General features: G+C 38.7%; 3 long non-coding RNA genes across 3 annotated transcripts; 1 reads left to right on the forward strand and 2 right to left on the reverse strand.

The window, feature by feature from the left end:
• Nucleotides 1-2200: 2200 nt before the first annotated feature.
• Nucleotides 2201-3137, reverse strand: LOC117662161 (uncharacterized). The gene is made up of 2 exons (XR_004590299.3): nucleotides 2936-3137; nucleotides 2201-2414 (listed from the first exon to the last, which is right to left on the reverse strand). It is a non-coding gene; the product is annotated as an uncharacterized LOC117662161 (long non-coding RNA).
• A 4074-nt stretch (nucleotides 3138-7211) lies between these two features.
• LOC117662123 (uncharacterized) lies at nucleotides 7212-8434 on the reverse strand. The gene is made up of 3 exons (XR_004590285.2): nucleotides 8366-8434; nucleotides 7820-7999; nucleotides 7212-7384 (listed from the first exon to the last, which is right to left on the reverse strand). It is a non-coding gene; the product is annotated as an uncharacterized LOC117662123 (long non-coding RNA).
• Nucleotides 7335-8477, forward strand: LOC132711533 (uncharacterized). Its single transcript, XR_009622411.1, has 2 exons — nucleotides 7335-7405; nucleotides 8232-8477. It is a non-coding gene; the product is annotated as an uncharacterized LOC132711533 (long non-coding RNA).
• Nucleotides 8478-12627: the final 4150 nt, after the last annotated feature.

Consider the following 12627-nt stretch of genomic DNA (forward strand, 5'->3'; position numbering starts at 1 on the left):
AGGTGACAAAATATAAGTGGGTGCCCTTTATGGGCACCTGATCAACATGTTTTGAACTCCAGTTTTTGCAATCTGAATAAGTAAGCATGGAGAGGGTAGTGGTTGTTGTTAAACAATGTAGCCTATTCAATCCCAATGGTTTCCCTCACAAATCATAGATTCATTTTCCAAGCTAAGAAATGGGTCCCCTTAAACTAGATGATGTGACTGACCGCCATGACTGATTTCCCAAGTCTCAGCACCACATTATCCCTTGCTGAATTTAAATCAGCAATGCTTAGGCCATAGGAAGAGATATAATGGTGTGTGGCATGACCTTGGGGGACCAGGCAATGAGATGAAACCTAGAGAACAATTAAAAGGCAGCCCAAGTGGCAGCAGAAATGTGAACAAGACAAGAGACTCAGAAGATACACTCTCCAGTTTGGGAGCTGTAAAGGTTGGAGAGAAGAACTTTTAGGCTCAAAAGATTCTGTTTATTTATTTATAAAATTTGTTTATTTATAAAATTTGTATGCGCCCTATCTCCGAGGACTCAGGGCAGCTCACAATGACAATCGACCAAGCGACTGTTAAAAACAACAAATATACACAAAAGAATAAAACAGTTTTTAAAAAAATAATGTTAATGTAATAAATAATAATAATAATAATAATAATAATAATAATAATAATTATTATTATTATTATTATTATTATTATTATTATTATTACTATTATTATTATTATTATTACTATTATTATTATTATTATTATTATTATTATTATTATTATTATTATTATTTTATTTCTATACCGCTCTTCTCCCGAAGGACTCAGGGCGGTGTACAGCCTATTTAAAAACACAAGACAAAACAACGATTAAAAATTTTAAATGATTAAATAGATTTGGCTCAATTTAAAACCCCAGAAATTTAAAATACCCCAATTTAAAATTATTATGTTGATAGCCCGGCCTGGCGGAACAACAGGGTCTTCAGTGCGCAGCGAAACACCTGGAGGTCAGAGATCTTACGTATTTCCGGGGGCAGTTCATCCCACAGGGCTGGGGCTCCCACAGAGAAGGCCCTCCCCCTGGGTGTCGCCAGCCGACATAACTTGGCCGATGGCACTCTGAGGAGACCCTCTCTGTGGGAGCAGACTGGCCGGTGGGAGGCTATTGGTGGCAGAAGACGGTCTCGAAGGTACCCGGGTACTATGCCATGGAGCGCTTTAAAGGTGGTAACCAACACCTTGAATCGCACCCGGAAGACCACTGGGAGCCAGTGCAGCTCACGCAGGAGGGGTGTCACGTAGGCACAACGGGTTGCGCCCATAACCACCCACGCAGCCGCATTCTGGACCAGTTGGAGCCTCCGAGTGCTCTTCAGGGGGAGCCCCATGTAGAGAGCATTACAATAGTCCAACCGGGAGGTAACAAGGGCGTGAGTGACCGTGCGCAGGGCGTCCCGGTCCAGGAAGGGCTGCAACTGGTGAATCAGGTGAACCTGATAAAAGGCCCCCCTGGCCACAGCCGTCATATGCTCTTCTAAAGACAGCCGTGCATCCAGGAGGACACCCAGATTGCGAACCCTCTCTGTGGGGGGCAAAGATTCACCCCCAATAGTCAGCGATGGCACCTGCTGACTATATCGGGACGCCAGAAGCCACAGCCACTCGGTCTTGGAGGGGTTGAGTCTGAGCCTGTTCCTCCCCATCCAGACCCGCACGGCCTCCAGGCAACGAGACATCACATCAAGGGCATCGTTGGGGTGGTCTGGGGTGGAGATGTACAGCTGAGTATCATCAGCATACAGATGACACTTCACCCCAAGACCACGGATGATCTTGCCCAGCGGCTTCACATAAATGTTGAACAGGAGGGGCGAGAGGACCGACCCTTGCAGCACTCCCCATGCGAGATGCCTCGAGGTTGACCTCTGCCCCTCTGCCAACACAACCTTACAATAAAGTAGAATGAACTGATCTTGTCGTGTTTCCTTTCTGGTCTACTTTGAAAGGCTGACGTTTCTCCAGATTGTACTGTTATATTAAAGATGGAAGAATTATATATACTGTATGATTTTCTTTCTTGTTCTGTTTCCAAATGTATTTAAGTGTGTGGTTTTTTCTTTAAGCAAGCTTGTCATTCTCTTACATAATTGTTTGGTTTAAAAAGGTGTCATTGCACTCACTGAAACAATCACTCCAAAAACAAACGCAGTTTTAAGAGTTTAATGACAGGCAGGTCAGGAATTGCTCCCTAATCTTACACACTTTTCAGCTCACTGATGACTTAATCCAATGGGTTTTCTTATCTTGAAAGTTGCATCATGGCAGTGATTAATTGATGTGAAAGATGGAATCATTCCGCACTGGAAATTATTTTTTTCCATCTTTCCAGTAGTAGTATGTAGCACAGACACGGACGTATCCTGTCCAAAACAAAATGCAAGTTGACTGTAAAAACATTCTTTCAAAATAGTTAAGATTCCCCAATATCCCTGTTCATACTATTTCCCAAGAGCCTTATATCCAGGGGTGGGCTCCTGGATGTTCGGCAGGGTTTAGGTGATCCTCTAGCCAAGGATCGTCGGGGTTCGGTGAACCCCCAAATGCCATCCCTGGCTGGCCACGCTCACCCCTCCCCTCCCATGAGTCTCCACATGGCCCGTTTATCATTCCCTTAAGTGCAGCGGCCACACAGAGGGTCTGGGAGGGTGAAAAACGGGCCTCCCAGAAGTCCCAGAAGTCCAGAAACGGGAGTGTTTCCGGCCTCCAGAGGGCCTCTGGGCCCCGGGGGAAGCAGTTTTCACCCTCCCAGAGGCTCCGACTAGGCCACGCCTAACCATGGCCGTGCACACCCAGCAGCGGGGTAGTGAACCCGTTGCTAAAGGATCTGAAGCCCACCCCTGCTTATATCCACACAGTATAACAGTATAAATGAGAAGTTTACCATTCTTCTTTTTTAGAGGTGAATCATAGATTTTGCGGCACCTTTTATTCCTCCTGCTTGGAGGTACTTTACGTTCAGGATTTTTGCAGGATACTCTTCTGTGCCTTGCCATGTTGCTTGATCTTTCAAGATTTTAGGAGCAGAGACATGATTATGTGGCCTCTTTAGCCAACCTGTCTACTCAGGTGTTTTGAGAGTTTCTGAAGCATGACTATCTCAGGTCCCTCTTTTATAAAATCGATAATAATATGGCACTATTACTCTGGCCTTTTGTTTGATGCAACATGACCATATATAGCAACTGCCAGCTATTACAGGAAAAAACATTTTCTTTCAACAAAATGAAATATCTTAAAATTTACAGACTAATTCACTGACAATTATATAAAGCAATAGTTAGAAATGGTCTTTCAGAGCTGAAGGATAAGCTAGAAGTTCAATCTTCTCTACACATCTGACCCACTAATTTCAATGAAATTTGCTATCAGGTGACTTAACAATCATGAAGAATGGTAGTTTCTACTTTTATTTATCCAGACTTTTTTCTATTTTCTTTTAACAAGGAGACTAGTGGTAATTAAGATAAAAACAAAATATATCAATGCCTAAATTGTCCAAATGAGAAACAACTACTCCCTTTTTTAGCTTTACTACATTAGCAATTTTTACTCTTACTCTTAAATCGTGGTGAACTTTGAAGTCAGCAATGCAGGAAGTATAGTTGTTCAACCTATACTTCGCAAATTTTAGTTTTATTTATGTTTAGTTTAGTTCTCTTCAGTTATGCTTGATATAACATAAACTTGTATCAGCCTTTTCTGAAATATTACACTCTTGGCTCATATTCAATTTTAAAACTTTTATTTATTTATTTGTTTGTTTATTTATCATTTTTCCAATTTATAAAAACAAATTACAGCAAAGTTTAAAGCTACATACTTCTGAATCAAAACAAAAACAAAAACCCACAATGAAACAAAATACAGAAAGCAATTCTTCACGTGTCTATAGAAGTAAACTGTAAATTTAAACAATTTTGAAACATTTTTCAGTAGAACAAGTAAGCTTTAGAAGTGCTAACCATCCATGTCCACATTAAGAAAATAGAAGATGAATAGCCCATATTCTTGCAATGCATGACATTTTTGGGAAAAATAATTAAATTGCTGTCCTTCATTCAATTATTCAAAAGGGAGGAAAAAGGGGAAAAAAGCATTTGTCTGCAGGTTTTTAATTAACATTATCTCAACCTGTTAATTTTTCATGTGAACAGGAATCAAACTGTCATCCAAATATCTTCCAAATAAATTTCAATGGGCAGGAAACAACAGAATTTTGCCTAAAAGAAGTACCGAAGTCCTACTAACATATTAGAGGATCCAATAATAACTTTTATTTATTTCAATTATGAGACTTTTCTAGAATATGTTTAGAATAACAGTTGGAAGGGATCTCAGAGGTCATCTAGTCTAACCCTCTGCTCAAGCAGGAGACTCTATACCAGGGGTGTAAAAGTCATGTCATCACAGTGGCATCATGTAACGTATAGGGACTTTCCCCCCTTCGCTAAACTGGGTGTGGGCGTGGCCAGCACATGACACATCTGGCTCGCGGACTGCAATTTTGACAGCCATGTCCTATACCATTCCAGACAATTGGCTGCCCAGTCTCTTCTTAAAAGCTTCCAGTGATGGAGCACCCACAGCTTCTGAAGGCAAGCTGTTCCACTGGTTAATTCTCTTCACTGTTAGGAAATTCCTCTTTAATTCCAGGTTGCTTCTCTCCTTGATTAATTTCCATCCATTGTTTCTTGCCTTACTTCTGGTGTTTCAGAAAATACGTTGATCTGCTCTTCTTTGTGGCAGCCTCTCAAATATTGGAATATGCTATCATATCACTCCTAGTCTTTCTTTTCATTAGACATACTCAATTCCTGCAACCATTCTTCATATGTTTTACCCTCCAGCCTTCTAATCATCTTTTCTGCACTCTTTCCAGAGTCTCAACATCTTTCTTATAATATAGTGACCAAAATGATGCAATTCTCCTAGTGTGATCTTACTAACATTTTATAAAGTACTACTAATACTTCATGTGATTTTGATTATATTCTTCTGTTAATGCAGCCTAGAATTGCATTGGGGTTTTTGGCAGCTGCTGCACACTGCTGGCTCATATTTAAGAGTCCAGTAGGACTCCAAAATACCACTCATAGTTACTGCTATAGAGCCAGGTTTCACCCAATGTACATCTGTACATTTTTTTTCTTGCCTACTTTTCTCTACATTGAATTTCATTTTGTTAGATAAGGTCCGGTGTTTTGTTAGATAAGGTCCGATGTTGAGATGGATCTCAACATCGGTGTTCTCCGATGTTGAGATCCATCTGGATCTTGAGCTTGTCTTCTGGGATGTTGTCTATTCCTGCCAGTTTAGTATTATCTGCCAATTTAATGAGTTCCCCTTCTATTCCCTCATCTGAATAATTTATGAAGATATTGAACAGTACTGGGCCTAAAATGGAATCGTGGGTACCCCACTGCTTACCTCCCTCCATGTTGATGTAGTTCCATTGAGGATTGCACCTTGAGTGCAGTTTGTCAGCCAGGTATATATCCATCCATCTGGTGATGCTGTATATCATTTTTTTTTAGCTTATCAAGAAGTAGGTTGTGGTCTACTTTGTCAAATGCCTTATTGAAATCCAAGTATATTATGTCCACTAAATTTCACTGGTCCATTAATTTAGTGGACCATATAAGTATATTGTTCTAAAATATTCATTTTAACCACATATTCCCCATGCACTCATGGGAGATTTCAATCATCCATTTATATTAATATTGATTTAACAATTAAAATTATTAAATAAAAATACATTTCTCTAGAAATAATTCCATGTATTTAAAAGAAGTCATATAATAAACTTCTTTATTTTAAAAATTGCCCTAGATACCTTATTTCATATTCAATTTGAAAATAACTATTTTTGGAAAAAATATAATTTTACAATGAGTATTGCCTAGTCATATACTTCCATTCTATGTACTCTTAGAATTCTAATAGTTTTCAATTAATGTTTCAAATTGATCAATATAATATTACAATTAATTTCCCCAGGTTATTCCTTACTGGGATCTTGTTCAACTCCATATTATAACTTCCTTTTTTCTATTCTGAAAAAGCATTATTAAAATCCCACTGAATTACATTTTTGAACCAGCTGTATATTCGCTTCATGTAAACTAGCACACTTTTAACTGATTCACTAATTTTAATGTCATAAGGATATTTTGCCATGATTTGCAAAATATTTTGTCTACAGCATTTCCATAATCTATAATGAATATAGGTTAGTCAAGGCTAGTATTATCAGTCCATGTGAACTATTGGTGATCATAGCCTTTTTGTTTCTATCTTTCAAATATTTGGAGTTTAACTCCCATCATATTTATTTATTTATTGTATTTATTGTATTTATTTATTTATTTTAAGAGCCTTGGTGGCGCAGCAGACTAAAGTGCTGTTAAATAGCACCAGCTGCCTGCAATTACTGCAAGTTCAAATCTCACCAGGCTCAAGGTTGACTCAGCCTTCCATCCTTCCGAGGTAGGTAAAATGAGGACCCGGATTGTGGGGGCAATAAGCTGACTTTGTATAAAAAAGAACACCACTTGGTGGGGCCGAAAGCCCTACTAAGCAGTATATACAAAAGTATGAAGGCTATTGCTTAACGCATTGTAAGCCGCCCTGAGTCTCTGGAGAAGGGCGGCATATAAATCGAACCAATAAATAAATAAATAAAGAGCCATGTGGCACAGTGGTTAGAATGCCGTACTGCAGGCTACTTCTGCTGACTGCCGGCCACCAGCAGTTGGGCAGTTCCAGTCCCACAGGCTTAAGGTTGAGTCAGCCTCTCATCCCTCTGAGATCGGTAAAATGAAGACCCAGATTGTTGGGGGCAATATACAGACGCTGTAAACTGTTTAGAGAGGGCTCTAAAACATTATGAAGCGGTATATAAGTCTAAATGCTATTGCTAAGTGCTCTCAAAGCTTCTGTGAATGGAAAAGAAAAGAAGCGGAGAATTCAATCACTTGCTCCCCATGAGATTCCACATGTTCTAAAAAAAAGAGCAAACAATCATTTGCGTCTCTCTAAAAGAGTTTGGATCTAATATACCCCCACATCCTTATATTTTATTCTCATATTTCAAACTATGATCAGAGTTTTTCCCCAACAGTATATTTTACAGAGAGATGAAAAGCAGTCCAAGCGATGCTCAAAAAGTTTATTGTCCAGCAGGAATGGTTGCAGAAACTTGGTGGATCAGATATCACAATCCTGGTCTCCCGACATGTTGCTTTTGGGGATTGAAGTTGTCCTATTTCAGGAGCTGAAGATGGCTAGGCTGAAAAGGAGCTCTTCCGGTAATGAGCCTGCCGTATTCCTTTATTAAATAATCAAAAAGGTTGGTACAAATATACATAATGTATGAACAAATGTAAATAGTGAAAAAGAATGATCACATTACAACTTGTAAAAGTAATATGTAAAAGATGCTGTATATTTAAACCTGGCACGTGATGGCTCTTAAACTTGCCATTGGAAGAAGTTAATTGAAAATAGTGGGAATTAAGTCATAAGAAACGTGTTTCATTAATTTCAAAGTAAAATAATAGGTCTAGTACTGCCTAATCACCTTTTCATGATAAAAACTTTCCTGTATGATTATTCAATAATTGTACATTTTAAAATATTTATATAATAAATTGTCTTGGAAAATCAAAACTGAAAAGAAAGCAGCACAATGCTTTCCTTCCGTATAAGAATTTCTCGACATTTCTTAATCTTCCTTTCAAAAGTCTTAGTTATTTTTAAAAACCTTTCTTATGCAGCCTCCGCTGTCTTCTACCAGCTCTCCTCCTTTGTTTTAATCGCCTACTGCGGTGCAGCCTCCTGCTTCTGCTGCTCTGGCGCAGGTACCGCGACATAGTTTACAATTTTCGGGCCAAGATAAGATGGAAATTCAACTGGTCATCCTCAGATGGTGGTGTTATTCTGACTACGGAAATACACAAACAAATCACAAGAAGACTTTCGTGTCAATTCAGTCTTTATAAAATATGAATTACGATACATTACGATACTCTTAGATTATTGTTATGTAATAAGAAATATTATAAGTAGTTTTGTATTCCTTTTTTAAAACATTACTTTCTACTTGTGTTGTTATTACAATAATTACTATGTTGATGGGAGATGATTTGATCGATTTTCTTTGCTTTATTTTCCAGCAAAGAAATGTAGGCAACAGCTTTGAAACAACACGGATTTGAAGGTGATCTGATCATACGCTCATCCATCCGAAAACAAAACTTCAGCTATTTTTTTTAATGCTCAATGTAAACAGCCATTTAAAAAGCCTTACCTGCCACTAGTTTGCTGCCCCAATGACTGCTGAACTGTTTTGTTAATAACTAAATAGCAGTATGTAACTGCTACATTGATGACATCATAAAGATAAATTGTGACATAATTCATGCCAGTACCCTGCAGTATAACTTCTCAATATTTTTGTCTTTTTTTCTCTTTAAAAAATGTTTTTTTTCCATTCTGCTCGATGAATTATATTATTCTAATTCACTTATTTTCAAATGTCAGCATTGCATCTTTGTCTCAAGAATGATCACCACCTCACTGAACTTTATTAGAAGCTACGATAGCCATATTTCCCTCCTTATTAAATATTGCAGTGCTTTGGCTGTAATTTCTGAACTTTATTTGAAAGGATCCCCACCTTGAGTGCATTACAGTGGTGAAATCCAAATTTTTATACTACAAGTTCTGTGGGCGTGGCTTGGTGGGCGTGGCAGGGGAAGGATACTGCAAAATCTCTATTCCCACCCCACTCCAGGGGAAGGATACTGCAAAATCCCCATTCCCTCCCCACTCCTGGAGGGAAAGGTATTGCAAAATCTCCATTCTCACCCCATTCTGGGGCCAGCCAGAGGTGGCATTTGCCGGTTCCCCCAAACTACTCAAAATTTCCACTACTGGTTCTCCGAACTGCTCAAAATTTCCACTACCGGTTTTCCAGAACCTGTCAGAACCTGCTGGATTTCACCCCTGGTGCATTGCATTAGTAAACATACAAACTTAGCAAAACATGCGTAATAAGGGTTACCAGAGCCTCCTGATTTTTGTTTTTGAAAGACCTCAACTGCTACACAAATCAAAGCTGGGCAAAGTTTCTCAGTCACCTCCTCTACTTGCCTGTCCAACAGTTGTGGACCTACTCTCAGGATAGTATCATCCTATCTAAGCTACAGACAAAGACCTTTTGGAAATTGAGAATTTATCAATAAGCACTACATCTCACAAGAGATGGGTCAAAATTTCCCACTGCTTTTTCTCCTGTGCCCAGAAGAAATGTAAAGATAGATATCATAAGCATACTGATAATATTTCACTTTAAAAAAGGATGAATTATTTGTGATTTCAAGTGGATTTTGAAAAAGACAAGAGAAGATGGCTAAGGATCGAGGCATCCTACATCGATATGCCAACTTCTTCTCCTCAGGAATGCCCATTGAGACCACTGCTCAGAAAGGAGTGGCATCTACATAAAACAATGCTCACAACTGCCAACCCTTACGTTTGGCTCAAAATAATATCAGTACAGCTGTTATCAAATGCCACTGAGAGTGTAAAAAAGATAAGAAGAACCACAGTTCCCATGTATATCTTTCTACTGGTCAACTACAAGAACAACCAATGTCATTTCTGTCCCATCTGCAAGAAGTGATTGACTATTTTTGCAAAAACTCTCCAAAGATGCAGAAAAATTAGCAGAACTATTATTATTATTCACTTCTAGATCCAATAATTGATCAGTGGCAACTGGCCTTGTTTCCGTCCAATAATTCTCATTGATTAAGGTGTTGACTTGTATCTACTGGATGTTTATATCTGTACAAATTAGCATCAGGTAAAATGATTTGAACCAGAAATGGCCATTATTTTCTTTGGTTACTCCTGGTGTAGTGGTATACAATCTGTAGCTTCAGTTTTGTGTGTATCCCTTAAAGCCTTACTTAAATGTTAAACACCTAATATAATAATCTTCCAATGTTCTCCATATTTCCTGTTATTCTACTTAAATTGAAATTTTGAGCTCTAATGTTTTTCTATTATACATCACTCCATCATTTTGTCCTTTGGTTGCTCATGGTTCCTGGCAATTTAAAAAGCCCATTGAAAGCAATTTAACGAATACACCTACTGGGATTTAACTGATGAGTGAAAATCCAATAAAATCCTGGAAATAATTTAAGTAGTATTTTGATATTAATGCAGCAAATGACAGAAATAACAGTGTAAACTGGCAAGGGTCAGTTGGTTTTTTTAATAGCATGCAACCTACTCAAGGAAGAAGAAAAAAATTAAAGGACTGAAATGCAAAAGTTTGCATAACACTGCATGCCAAAAATAGGTTTAATGAAAGAGTTCAAAAAAGAAGGAATATTTTGAAAAAATCCTCACAGTCTTAAAGCTATTGTAGATTTTAATTCTGGCCAATTCACTGAATTTGTGATAAATCATCAGGTTGTACCAAAAAAAAAGACTTTTGGAGGATGTTGATTTGACTCCTTACAAAACAATATTGGATGTGCAAAGCTGAAGTTACTCTGAAGGCACTTCAAATTATAGAAAACAAAATTGAAGTGGTCACAGTAAGCAATTTAACTGACATGGGAGAGTTGATTAACAAAGCAGGAGTGGAAACTTTTCCAAGTCTGAGCTTGTAGATCTGAGGTCTAACTGCTCAAAATAGTTTCCTTCATTAGAATGAGGTCCACCACTTGGAAAATGCCATAATGCATGCAATTTTTTTAAACAAACAAAGCCAACATAATTCTAGGCTGCATAAACAGAGGGATAGAATCAAGAACACCTGAAGTGTTAATACCACTTTATAATGCCTTGGTAAGGCATTATACTTGGAATACTGCATTCAGTTTTGGTTGCCATGATGTAAAAAAAATGTTGAGACTCTAGAAAGAGTGCAGAGAAGAGCAACCAAGATGATTAGGGGACTGGAGGCTAAAACATATGAAGAACGGTTGCAGGAACTGGGTATGTCGAGTTTAATAAAAAGAAGGACTAGGGGAGCCATGATAGCATGTTCCAATATCTCAGGGGCTGCCACAAAGAAGAGGGGTCAAGCTATTCTGAAGGCAGAACAAGAAGCAATGAGTGGAAACTAACCAAGGAGAGAAGCAACTTAGAACTAAGGAGAAATTTCCTGATGGTTAGAACACTTAATAAGTGGAACAACTTGCCTGCAGAAGTTGTGAATGCTCCAACACTGGAATTTTTTAAGAAGAGGTTGGATAACCATTTGTCTGAAGTGGTTTAGGGTTTCCTGCCTAAGTTGGACTAGAAGACCTCTAAGGTCCCTTCCAATTCTATAATTCTATTCTATTCTAAATGTAATTTATCAACATGACACAAATAAATCATTCTGTAGAAAAATTCTGTGCAAGAACTGTGGATGCTTGATCATAAAAAGCTGGACAATTTCAAACACATCTCTTTATCTAACAAAAAGTTTCTCAAAGTTATTTGGATTGAATTATTCATGTCAGGGCAGTGGGTTGGACTAGAAGACGTCCAACTCTGTTATTCTGTTAAAACCCTAAAAAAATAATGTGTAGGCAGGTACTGTATCTTGAAAACACAACAAGGCCTACCTCCTCACTTTTTAAAATATGTTTTTGAAACACTAGAACAGTTCTAGTTTTTAGATAGCAAGCAGAGACTAAAATATGTACCTTTACTGTCAAAGTTGGTATTGAAGTAATGCTCTTGCCAAAATTATTATTTTTGGAGGTCTGCAGTGTATACAACTTGAGCTTGTATGATCCAAGTATAATATAAAACAAGTTTAAAAAGGGGAGGAGAAAAATTTCCAAATAATCAAAGGGAATAGTCTCGGCTTGTCCATCCAACCGCTCTGGAAGCAACCAGTAACCAGAAGGAAACAAAGCAGTTTGTAGCGTCTTTAATCAGGTAAACACAGCAACACAGGCAGAAGCAAGGCACAAGCCGGCATTGACGTTTAAAGTTAGCGCTACACGCAGCCGCAGTATAGCGTTTTTTATACACTTAGTAACAAGCAATTTACCATTTGGCAATTAAACAGTTAACACCACACACCCCTTCCAATTAGCTTGCTCGTCGATAGGTGTGCTTCTGTTACATCACAAGGAGGCGCCATTCGCAAGCTTTATGCCCCACCGAGCTCCGATGGAAGCGTTCGTTTCTTTTGTGCTTGAGCGGCAAAGACCCTCCAAATAGCTGAGTGCACATCACCGGAGTTAACAGCCGCTTGGCCCCTTCTCATAGTCCTCCCCAACAATGGCGAGACCCATTCGGGGCTCGACAAATAGTTTCACTCTATTCTGCATTGATTGGACGCCATCTTGAATACTCTGTCCACTTATGAGTAACATACTCTGGAGATTGGGGTGGGGAAGAACCTTCTGTGCTGTAGCACTGGTTCTCTGGAACATCCTGCCCACCCCCCAGGGTGAGGTTTGACCCACTGAAGGTAGATACTGGACTAATTAGCTGACCCTCCCTCACCACTCTGCTTCCTGTTTCTTTCCCCACTCACCTTTTAATTGA

This window comes from Pantherophis guttatus, chromosome 8, assembly GCF_059756535.1.
Source record: "Pantherophis guttatus breed Tessera chromosome 8, ASM5975653v1, whole genome shotgun sequence".
Lineage (NCBI taxonomy): Eukaryota > Metazoa > Chordata > Lepidosauria > Squamata > Colubridae > Pantherophis > Pantherophis guttatus.